The sequence below is a fragment of the Elephas maximus genome, chromosome 16 (genome assembly GCF_024166365.1).
Source record: "Elephas maximus indicus isolate mEleMax1 chromosome 16, mEleMax1 primary haplotype, whole genome shotgun sequence".
NCBI lineage: Eukaryota > Metazoa > Chordata > Mammalia > Proboscidea > Elephantidae > Elephas > Elephas maximus.
In genome coordinates, this window is record NC_064834.1 from 13,017,440 (window position 1) to 13,030,202 (window position 12,763).

At 34.9% G+C, this 12,763-nt stretch overlaps 1 protein-coding gene across 3 annotated transcripts in view; it reads right to left on the minus strand.

The window, feature by feature from the left end:
- Positions 1–12,763, minus strand: part of ADK (adenosine kinase) — a 567,694-nt gene that overhangs the window by 176,977 nt on the left and 377,954 nt on the right. The window lies entirely within an intron of this gene.

Consider the following 12,763-nt stretch of genomic DNA (forward strand, 5'->3'; position numbering starts at 1 on the left):
CTGATGCCGGCTTGCAGGGGAGGGGAGACGGTAAAATATACACAAGTACTTAGCTTTTGCAGGGAGCGCCGTTCATCTCTGGTTCCAGAGGTGTGAGTATGTGTGTGGCTGGTTGCTTCTCTGTGAGGAAACTGCGGCCGAATGCTAGTGCCAGCCTGCCGCCACCACTCCAGCAGTTGTGCCTGAGGGCTCCCTGAGATTCAGGCCTGGTAACCCCGCTTCTGAACCGTCTCTTCCTGCCCCTCCCCCTCTGTTCATTTTCTAAGCTTGCCTTTGATGTTCAGGGCTCCTAGCTTGTCACAAATATACTCATTTCACTTGTTTTTTTGGGTCTTTGTTGTAAACAGGGCTCACCAGAAGTGTCTGTCTATTCTGTCATCTTGTCTCTGCCTCCAAAAAAAAAACACCTAAAACTAAGCATTGAAAGAGTATACATACCATGTTCCAGAGAATACTGACCCAGAACGACCAATACCAAGACTTGCCCTAGTTAAATCACTTTAAAGAAAAAAATCTTTGGGTATCTATGCAAAAAGAGCAAATGACTTCTGAGGAAAAGATGTTTAGATTATTATTAGACGTCAACAGCAAAAAAAAAAAGGAAAAGAAAAGGGTAAAGCAACATGCTTAGAACACCTAAGGAAAGAGATATGAGCCAAGGACTTTATAACCAACAAAACTGAATTTCAGGTATAAAGTCTGCAAGTTGTTTTCAACATGTAAGAACTCATGGAGTAGCATTCCCATGAGCCCTTCCTGAGGAAGTTAGTAGAAAAGAAGCTTTAGGAAATCAAAATGACTAGAGAAACATAGGATTGGTAGTGGGCATTAAATATATGGTTACTTGTAGAACTAGGACTAAATGAAGGCTAATAGGGAGAGAATAGTGTGTGTGTGTGTATACATAAATATATATACATAAATGGGTATATTCTCTGCAAATGCAGTGCACTTGCAAAAATAGGGGAGTATTCTGGGAGTGTATGTTAAAAAAAAGAAAAGAAAACTACTTTCAGTAATTATGTTGGTAGTTGTAGTATTAATACTATTCTGAAACTCTTGTATACGTTGTATGGCATAAGTTAAGTATGTGATTTCTAATTATATCCTCAAGAACCTGAATTCTTAGTGTGAACGAAAGGCAATGCAAATATATTATGCCATCGTTGTTAGGTGTCCTCAATTTTTGACTCACAGTGACCCCATGGGACACAGCAGAACTGTCCCATAGAGTTTTGTAGGTTTTTTTTTTTTTTTTTTAATCTTTACAGGAGCAGATTGCCAGGTCTTTTTACCAGGGAGTAGCTGGGTGGGATCCAACTGCCAACCTTTCAGTTAATAGGCAACCACTTAACTGCTGCATCACCAGGGTACCTTCAAATATATTATACCTATACCCATCGCCATCGTTATAGACCCTGTAGTCCTAAAGTTGAATTGGACATTGCAGTATAAATTCATTTGTTTGTTAGGCTAAAAGAATTAAATACACACACACACACGTGTGTGTGGTGTGTATATATATGTGTGTGTAATATACATGTATATATTAACTAGCTCTGCCCACTGAGAATGACTACAAACAATAAAGAAACAATCTTGCAGTAATGAGTATCCCTAGTACACGCTGTGGTCTTGAAATAAACTTTCTTACAAACTTCCTCAGTTTTTATATTCATTTGCCTCATCATTTCAAATTTTGTGTAGTAGTGCGTTCTCTCATTTTTTATTGATTAGGTTACCTGACTCCATTCCCTCTCCATTATAAAGTTTCTGCAAATAATAATCTATTAAGAAAGCTGTTACGTGGTATCATTATTATCGATGTATTCCTAATGAACATTACATTCTTAATGTAAGGAAAAAGTAATGATCAAGGGAAAGCATAGAATAAAAACACACAGTGTTCACGTTGTCAACTAATGCTAGTACCTAGGGGGCAGGAGGAGTCTCCTGTGTATCTTTAAATTACAAAAATGACAAGGCTGAGTAATTTTCAGTTTTGCTCCATACCTACAGAGGATTTCTTTACACTATTCAAAGAGCTGTAAATTTGGGGGCTGTCATTCAAATTCAAGAGCCAATTCAACATCCAATCAAAGTTAAATGTATAACCATTTTATGAAACTTTATATCCAACAAAAACATTTACTACAAAATCTTTTTTTACGTTTTTATGTAATTATTGCAAAAGTAAAATAAAGCTTTATTACATAGGCCAATCATTTTACCGATCAGGATACTAAAGCATTTAAATAAATTTATTTTTTTTATATTAACTTAAACAAGTTAAAGAAGAATTTTAGCTCTTTAGCCCATATTTTCTGAGCCTTCATAGATGTAACTCAAGAGCTGAGTCAAAAACGAGGCTTTCTGAATCTAGTCCAGTGCTTTGTCTAATGTGATATGAATACACATTTTTAATTTATAAGGGAAAGTCAATTTCCCTCAATAACTGTAATAGCCAGTAAGTTATTTTTTAAAATGCATTAAATAGGAAATTTAAATATTAACTCATTATTTTTCAATCATAGTACACTGTGCGAATAATACCAACATAATCACAAATTTGTAGTACACTAACTGAAGCAATCAAATAAAAAGATGAACTGAAATATAATAAATAACACAGAAAGGCATTATTGCATAAAATACGATTATCTCCATAGCAATTCAAACCAAATCATACAGGTTTTGTTGTTGTTGTTTTTTCACCAGTGATGGATGGTAGGTTGTGAATGATTTACAAGCATGTCACTTTCTTTAGGGAGGCAGTGTAGTCGGTTGGGGGAGGAAGATGAAGGGAGTAAGAAATGAAGGATAAGTTGGTAAGCATGGACAGAGAAAAGTAAAAAGGAAAGAGGAAATGAAGCGCACAGTGAAACAGTCTTTGGTTCGTTCTGAACCCTTCCCACAGCACATCTTTACGACATGCCACTGACACTAAAAGCTTCCCCTGAACTACAGTGAACCTCACTTTTTCAGACGAGTCAAATAGATCAGGTAGATACTAAGGTGAAAGTTAAATCCGGGAGCTTAGCAGCAATCTTAGCTCCGTCTTAACTGAAATTTCATTATCCTCACCAGAAAATATAAATGTCAGGATTTTATAAGAGCACTATAAGTTTTTTTTTTTTTGAGGGGAATATGTATCTTTTTGAAAACGTCTCTTCTCATCTCCTTTAAATGATCTTAAAGCAACCTTAGATTTTGTCTATAGTCGCTCGCTCCTCTTACTGCTCACAACAAAAAAAGGGTAAGGGAAAGATCTATATGAACGTTTTCAGGAAAGTGATTTTCAGCTTTCATAGGAAGAAACAAGGAACTTTTGTAAACTTTAAAGGATAGAATTACCATTTTAGATACAGCTCCCATCCCTCACATTCACATTGAGAATACCCTGATATGAGGAAACACTATCTCTTATGCTATCAGAATATGGATCTAGGTGACAGTCCGACATCCTTGAAAATGTTTGGAAATCATATACCTTAAAGAATTAGAACTGACAAAAAGATGTACTATTCAAAAAGAAATTCTCTGAAGATAAAATACATATAAACTTGAGAAGGAAAGCGTTTTCAAATATTAAAAATAACACCTCTACAAAGAAGAGAAAGCCTCCTAACCAAAGAGAGAGTATCTGAATGAAGATGTATACATGCATAGCACTAACTATATTTGGCATACATAATTTATAAATTTACAGATTTTCACATTGAAATAGCAAGTGACTTCTACTTTGTAGATATATAGAAACTGACAAATTACTTCAAAATAAGATAGTTAGCAAAGGTAATCTACAACTAAAAGCACTATTGCTATTTTTAAATTACTAATTATTTCATCATCATTTAAAAAACAATCAATGGCTACTGTTGTGTGACCTCGAGTTGATTCCGACTCATAGTGACACCATAGGACACAGCAGAATTGCCCCATAGGGTCTCCTAGACTGAAATAAAGGGAGCAGATCACCAGGGCTTTAAGGGAGCAGATCACCAGGGCTTTTCTCCAGCAGAGTGGCTGATGAGTTCGAACCATGTTTGGTTAGCAGCCAAGCACTTAACCATTGCGCAACCCGGGCTCTTTAACAGCTATTAGAAGATTGAAATAGATTCAAAGACCTAAAGCCAATTTTATACTTCTTTCAAAGTGCTCTGATATGTTAAGTGGTCTTCCTGGTTTTGGCTGTACCAACCACATCACTGTCCTAATATGACTGAAGAGCTACTCAACAACAACAAAGACAACCACAACAACCAAGTTCAGAATTTTGTTCACTGTTTGGTAATTATTTGCTGATAAAATAGGAATTAAAAAAAAAAAAGTGAAATCACTACTTGGGAAAGAAAGAGCAATTTCCATGTTCCTAGTCTGTACTGTTGTTGCTAAAAAAAAAAAAAAAAAAAAAAAATTTTTTTTTTTTAAGTCAGTTCCGATTCATAGCAACACTATGTACCACAGAATGAAACACTGCCTGGTCCTGTGTCATCCCCACAATTGTTGTTATGCTTGAGCCCATTGTTGCAGCCACTGTGTCAATCCATCTCGTTGAGGGTCTTCCTCTTTTCCGCTGACCCTGCACTTTACCAAGCATGATGTCCTTCTCCAGGGACTGATCCCTCCTGACAACATGTCCAAAGTATGTAAGATGTAGTCTCGCCATCCTTGCTTCTAAGGAGCATTCTGGCTGTACATCTTCCAAGACAGATTTGTTCATTCTCCTGGCAGTCCATGGTATGTTTAACATCCTTAGCCAACAACACAATTCAAAGGCATCAATTCTTCTTCGGTCTTCCATATCCACTGTCCAGCTTTCACATGCATATGATGCAATTGAAAATACCACGGCTTTGGTCAGGTACACCTTAGTCTTCAAGGTGACATCTTTACTTGGACCCACAATCAACACCCATGGAAGCAAAAGACACATTGCATTGGACAAATCTGCTGCAAAGGACCTCTTTAAAGTGCTGAAAAGCAAAGTCTGTACTAGAGATTTTTAATATACTGAATCCTGTCAGGTCAATAGGTTTAAAATGGGTTTTCTTGTCAGAAAATGTCCAATGTGCAAATATTGCCAGCAAAAGGACTGATGATGTAGAGCTACATATTATCTGTATAAATTGAACTCACCTGTGAGATTCACTCTACTAGGTATATTAAACTAAAACCAAAACAAACCAACAAAAAAACCCAAACACGTTGCTGTTGAGTTGATTCCAACTTACAGTGACCCTATATTAAGGGGAGCTTTATCTAAAACCTATCATTCTTAATCCATATGAAATAATTAAAGTGAATTCCTATGCCTAATTTCAAACTATATTCTATCATTTAAACTACCTTAAAGTGTACTGTATGGGTGACTTGACATTTCACTGTGGAATTAAGTAGTAACTCTTGACAAAGTGGTTATTATCATGAGATAATTGGCCTTATTTGAGAGTTAAGCATCCTAAGGCAAAGTTGAGCCTTGAAAGGTATTATTCTGAAGAACAATTTGAAAATGACACTATGTAAAATAAAAAGAAAAAAGGAAAAACTTAATAAAAAGTGAAAAACAAGAATAATAACCAAGTTCTTTAGTCATATATTGCCAGATCACTACAAAGCAACGTGCATTAGCAGGCATCAATGGATATACTTATCTGCATGTAGCCACAGGGGTTGGCAAACCCAAGATCAGCAGGCCAGAAAACAGGGCTGCACTCACAGGCTGTGAAGATCAATGAATCCCAAGATTGGCAGATAAACTCATAGCTCAAGTCCCAAGAACAGGAGGCAGCTGCAGGATCCAGAGTGGGCAAAAAGCCAGAACATCTGCTTATATTCAGATGCAGGTCACACCCCCAAGTAAACTCCCTTTGAACTGACTGGCTACTCACAGCAGATTCCATCATGGGAGTGATCACATATAAACATAGAGAATCATGGCCTATCCAAGTTGACACACAATCTTAACCATCATAGATGATCTCTAAATTCAGGTGGGATATATACTCAAGGTCGTACTTTGGTTCTCATGGACTTGTTTTAATTTTCTTCAGCTTCAACTTGAATATGAGCAGCTGATGGTCTGTTTTGTAGCTGGCCCCTGGCCATGTTCTGACTAATAATATTGAGCTTCTCCAACATCTTTCCACAGATCTATCAATTTAATTCCTGTGTATTCCATCTGGCAAGGTTCACATGTATAACTGTCATTAATGTTGTTGAAAAAATGTTATTTGCAATGAATAGGTTGTTAATATTGCAAAATTTTAACATGCAATCTGGGATTTATCAATCCTCGCAGCCTGTGAGCAAAAGCCCTGCTCCCTGACCTGCTGATCTTGGGTTTGCAGGCCCCTGTGGCTATGGGAATCAGGAAAGGCCTCTATCCTGACCAACGGACTTGGGACATTCCAGCCTCTGCAAACTCGTGAGCCACTTCCTTGATATAAATCTCTATATATTTACACACTTCATTGGTTTTCCTTCTCTAGAGAACCCAGCCTAAGACAACAACCAATGCCTCCTAACAAAAACTGAGTACTTTCTGAGGAAATCTTTGAACCTTAAACTGAAACTATCTGCTGAAGTCATCTTTAAACCAAACAATAGTTTGGCTTAATTAGAAAAGAATGCCTGCCTTGAGAATAGTGCTCTTTTAAAGAATTATCTATATGTGATCAAACTGACAATAGCAGCTTGAAATGTTAGATGAGAGGCTTAGGGGACAGTGAGGTTGTGTTAATAATGATGGTGAAATAATTCAGAAAAGGATATCAAGAAAGGTGGCATAACTTGAGGAATGTTTATTGTTGAGTAGAATTTTATTGTATGGATATATCAGTTTATTTGTCCATTCACTTACAAATAAAGCTGTTATGAACATTTGTGTGTTTCTTTATATTGACATATGCATTCATTTGTCTTGTATAAATACCTACAAATTGAATGGCTAAATCATATGGTGAGTGGATACTCAATTTTGCAGAAAAAAGGAAAACCATTTTCCAAAGTAGTTGTACTATTTTACATTCTCATCAGAGTTTTTAATCTTAGACACGCTAACAGATACGCAGTTGTATCTCACTGTGGTTTTAGTTTGGTTTTCCTGAATGAAAAAACGATGTGGAGCATCTATTCATATTCTATTTGCCATCCAGATACTGTCCTTGCTGAAGTATCTGTGCAAATATTTTGCCCATTTTATTGGTTGTTTTCTTATTAAGTTTTGAGAGTTCTACATATATCCTGATACAAGTCTTTCTAGTTAATGGTTTTCCATTGGAATTTTGAACCAACTTGTTGGCTTCTACAAAAAAGCCTGCATAGGTTTTGATTGGATAGTTGAATCTACAGATAATTTTGAGAAGAAATGATGTTATAACAATACTGAGCCTTCCAATCCATGAACATGATACGTCTCTCCCTTTTTTTTTTTAGGTGTTCATTAATTTCTTTTAACAATGTCTTGTAGAATTCGTTATATAGGTTTTGCACATATTTTGTTAGATTTATCTTGAAATATGTCATATTTTTATGCTATTGGAAATAGTATCTTTTATGATCAATTTCTGGTTGTTTGCTACTACTATATAAAATACAATTTGGTTTTTGTATATTTATCCTGTATCTTGCAACGTTGTTAAATTCATTTATTAGTTAAGTTTTTTGTATACCAGATTTTCTATAAAGATGATCATGATATTTGAAAACAGAGACAGTTTTACTTCCTCATTTATAATCTAGATGTTTTTCATACTATATAGCACTGCCTAGAACCTCCAGTACAATGTTGAATAGAAATGGAAACGGTGGGCACCCTTATCTTGTTCCTGATCTTAGGGGGAAGCATTCATTCTTCCATCATGTTGAAAAAGTTCCCTTCTATTCCTAGTATCTGGAGAGTTTTTATTAGTATCTTGTCAAATGTTTTTCTGGGTCTATGAAGATGATCACACGGTTTTTCTTTTTCAGATTTAATATGGTGAATTGTATTAGTTTTTGAATTTTAAACCAACCCTGAACTCCTTGTCATGATGAATTATCCTTTTTAAATATTGTTGGGCTTGATTTGCTAAAATTATCATAACTTGTAATGCTTTGTTTGGTTTTGGTATCAAGGCAATGCTGGCCCCCTAGGATGAGTTGAGTAGTGTTTCCTCTTCTTCGATTTTTTGGGAGAGTTTGTATAGAATTGGTATTACGTTTTTCTTAAATGTGTGCTAGAATTCAAAACTGAAGCAATCTGATGCTTGCATTTTCTTTTTGGGAAGGGTTTAAAGTACAAATTCAATTTCTTTAATAGATAACCTGAATAGTCCAGTTTCTATTTCTTCTTGACTGTGCTTTGGTAGCTTGTATCTTTCAAGTAATTTGTTCATCTCATAATACTTTCCCAATATTTTTTACAACCTGTATGAGATGATTTTTTGATGAAAATCATCTCATACAGGATGTAAAAAATATTGGGAAAGTTTTTCATAATATTCCTTTATTTCCCTTTTAATATCTGCAGAACCTGTAGTGACTTCCTGTCTCTCTCTCATTCATTGTATTTGTAATTGTGTTTTGTCTTTCATTTTCCTGAACAGTCTGGTTAGAAGCCTATCAATTTTACTGATCTTTTCAAAGAACAAACTTCTGGTTTCATTGAATTTCTCCACTGTTTTCCATTTTTTTGACTTTTATTCTTTCCTTTCTACTTATATTGTGTATACTTTCATTTATCTAGTTTCTTAAGGTGGAAGCTGAGGTCATTCACTGATGTGAGGTCTTTCTTCTTTTGTAATATAAGCATTTCGTGCTATAAATTTCTAAGTTTTCATATGTTGTTTTCATTTTCATTCAGTTCAAAATAGTTTCTAATTTCCATTTTGATTTTTCCTTTAACTTGTGCAATAGTTTGAAGCGTGTTAGTTTCCAAATATTAGAGGATTTTCCCAATATCTTTTTGTTACTGATTTCTAATTTAATTCCACTTTTATCAGTGAACGTACTTGATATGATTTGAATCCTTTTAATCAGTTGAGACTCATTTTTGCTCAGAAACGGTTTATCATAATAAATGTTGTGTCCACTTGAAAAGGACATATTCTGCTGGAGTGTTCTATAAGTAACAATCATATCAAGTTGGTTGACAATGTTAAGTTTTCTATATACTCATTGATTTCCCTTGAACTTGTATGAATTATTGAAAGGGGGTACTGAAATTTGTAACTATTATTGCGGACTTATTTATTTCTGTTTAGAATTTATCAGTTTTTGCTTTGTGTATTTTGAAGCTTTATTAGTAGGTATATAAATGTTTAGGATTGTTATGTCCCTTTGATGAATCAACTCCTTTATTATTATGAAATAACTCTTTGTTTGGGGTTTCACTATTACTCTGACTTACTTTTTTTTTATTAGTGATAGCATGGTGCATCTTATTCCACCCATTTATTTTTAACTTATATGTGTCTGTATACTTAAAGTGAATTTTTATATGCAGCACATAGTTGCGGGTCTGTTTTTTTTAATCCAATGACAATCTTTGCTTTTAAATAGGATTGTTCAGAGTATTGTTCAGCCACTGAAAATCCTATGAAGCACAGTTCTGTTCTGACACATGTGGGGTAACCACGAGTTAGAATCGATTCAACAACAACTGGTTTACTAATGTAGATATTTTTTAGCTTTGTCTAGAACAGTTAAGTTAGTTGTAAATAGTATGATCCTTTCAGGTCTTGCTTTTCAGTTTTGTTAGAAGGGCCAAGAGCACCTTCTAGTCTAGACCTGATTTTGCTCCATTAATGAGACAAAAACATTCTAAGTGCTCCATCTGAATATCCATGAATTATGAGGTTTTTCATTCTGGCTGGTGGTAACATTTACAGGCCCTAAGTGTACTCTTTTTTTTTTTTTTTTAAGTGTACTCTGAAGATTGTTTTCTGTGATCCTTTCAAGTCATTCTGCAGCCTTTATCACTTTCCTTGCCAATTATGCACCAATCAATACTCAGCTGAAGACTTGAGTGGGAGTCTGCAAATTTCCTGTGTTCTCTCTCTATGCAGCTTTCTACTCTCTTGTACTCTGATTTGCAAACTCTGTCTTAGCCTCCTTGAGCTTTCAGCTCTCTCTCCTCAATTCAGAGATATTGCCAAACTCTACCTGGGTTCCCCTTCTTTGTGCTCAGGACTGGAAATATTCTCCAGATAGTAACCTGGGGCAATTATAGGGCTCACTACATTTATATCCTGTCTCACAGGGATCACTGTTCTTCATTGCCTGTGAAGAGATAGCCTTGATGGACAAAGTGTTCTCCATAATGAGGTTAATGGAAAAGTTTTAAAGCATCATTACTAGTTGACAAGCCTCTAGGAATGGGAAGGTGGCATCAGGTACAAAACAAAGGCCCAGTGTGTTCCAGAATGTTTGGCTTTAGCTAAGTGCTGAGGTTTTGAAAATATATACTAAGCACAAATGAATCTGATTTTTTTAAGGGAGAAAGGGTGGAACAATCCTGTATCTATTCCTTGAATAATATATTTTACACTTTATCACATTTGCAAATAAAATATCCTTTTTTTTCCAGGAAAAATAAGGATAGTCTATTTTTATTCAAAAAGAACATTGGGAGATGAAATGAAAGACATTAAGCTTACCATCCGCTACTTAAACACTTGGAATTTGTAATTAAATGTAGTATCGTTTTTATCTGTCCTTATTAAATTTCATCACTCAAATGGTATCTCCAGTCTATTAAGACTTTAAAAATCTGGTTTTGACATGCAACTTACTTGATATTTATTACAGTTTTGCATTCTCTGCCTTTGCATCATCTGCAAGTATAGCTTTACCCAAGCCGTTGGTAGTTCACTTGAACAAAACTAAGGGCAAGACCTGAGGCATGTCACTAGAAATTAATCTATCAGCAGACTTTTTGAGACTAGTTCAATAAACTGCCGAATATATACAAATGCACTGTATCCAATATTTATTATTATATAATCCATATCATGACGTATTTTTTCAAATACACTATATATCCACTGCCTTTGATCTGCCATAAACCAGTTGCTGTCGACTCAATTTTGACTCATAGCAACCCTACAGAATAGAGTAGAACTGCCCCATAGGGATTCCAAGGCTGTAATCTTTACAGAAGCAAACTGCCACATCTTTCCCTTGCAGAGCTGCTGGTGGGTTTGAACCACTGACCTTTCAGTTAGCAGCAGAAAGCTTAACCACTGTGTCACCAGGGCTCCTTTTACTTCCTCTTCTAAGAATTGTTTAATAATCTATACTAAGTTCTAATAAAACCTTCAGTTTACTGGTTTGTAAAATCAATCACGCTTTTTTTTTTTTTTTAAAGTGAAGACCATTATTATATCATTAGCACTTCCTGCACACCTAAATCTTCTTGGACACATATTCTTTTCTATTCTCCTAAGTCTTTGCCAAACTTTCAGCCTTCTTCCCTGGTTCTGTAAATGCTTTCAATCTTTTTTACATGTCTTTTAGAAAAGTGAGCTCTTATTCAAAAGCTCTCTGTGGGCTCTGCAGATTTTTTTGCCCCTCCCCATTTTCTTCCTAATTAAGAATGCATTTTCTCTCAATCCTTTCAAGCTGTCTTTACTTTCAAAGTCTCATTCTTGGGAATCATATTTATCTTTCAAAAAGTTTTGAATTTGTCTTCTTAAAGTCTAGAGTATGTATTTAAGTATGGCCAGTCTGTTCCTTCCTGACTTTAGTGACCTGTGAGGTAAGTGCCCGTTCTTCCCAAGGATTCTGATCACAGACAACCAATTCTTTCATGTTATTTAAAGGGCTAGGGTAGCACTTTCCTTACTTACTTTTTTTTTTTTTCAGAAAATGAAACTGCCAATAAGGAAAATCTAAAATTTCTCAAATGCTCCGATTTTAGTCAAAGGAGACTTCCTATACGTATCTAAAAGTTCAAGATTTCTATTACCACTATTTCTTGCCTTTATGTATATTGCGAATTGTCAAGAATATAGCATTTCCTTCAACTGGTTAATGCCTTTGCAGATATTCGCACTATGATATTACTTCTACAAACAGGTCTTTTAAACCTCACCCAAGTGATCTCATAAATTATCTACAGGTCACATTTAAGTTATTGTAGGCAGACAGCTCAATTATCTTATTTAGATGTAAAATCAATGAATACAATCAAGCTATCTTAGAACTCCAGAATTAGAACCAGAATGAACTTCTGGGATGATTAACACACCTTCATTTTATAGGTAAAAATCTCAAAATTCAAGAAAGTTAAATGACTTGACCACGGTCACACAAAGACACAGGTCTCTTTTTTTTCTATTTCATGTTATTTTTAAAGTCTACAAATTAAATATAAGCTGTAAAAACCAACAACAAAAAAAATTCTACTTTTCAAATAATTTAGAACGGAAGAAACTACATTCTTGGTAAAAATAAAAAGATGTAATAGTTCAAAGAAATTGCACCTTATCACTATCAAATAAACAAATATTAAAATGATAATATTAATAAAGAAATTTAATACAATTGCATAATACACCAACATTTATTCATAAGATATTTATTTTAGACTACATGCCCCTAACCTTAATACATAAAAATTTCAGAGAAAAACATTATTTGACTGGTCAAAAAACTGATCAGTGGCTGTCAGAAGATGGAATTAGGGGAAGGGTTGACCAAAAGAGGCACAAAGGAAATTTTTGGAAAAATAAAAATGTTTTTTATCTTGCTTCTGGTTCTGGTTACACATTGGCATGCA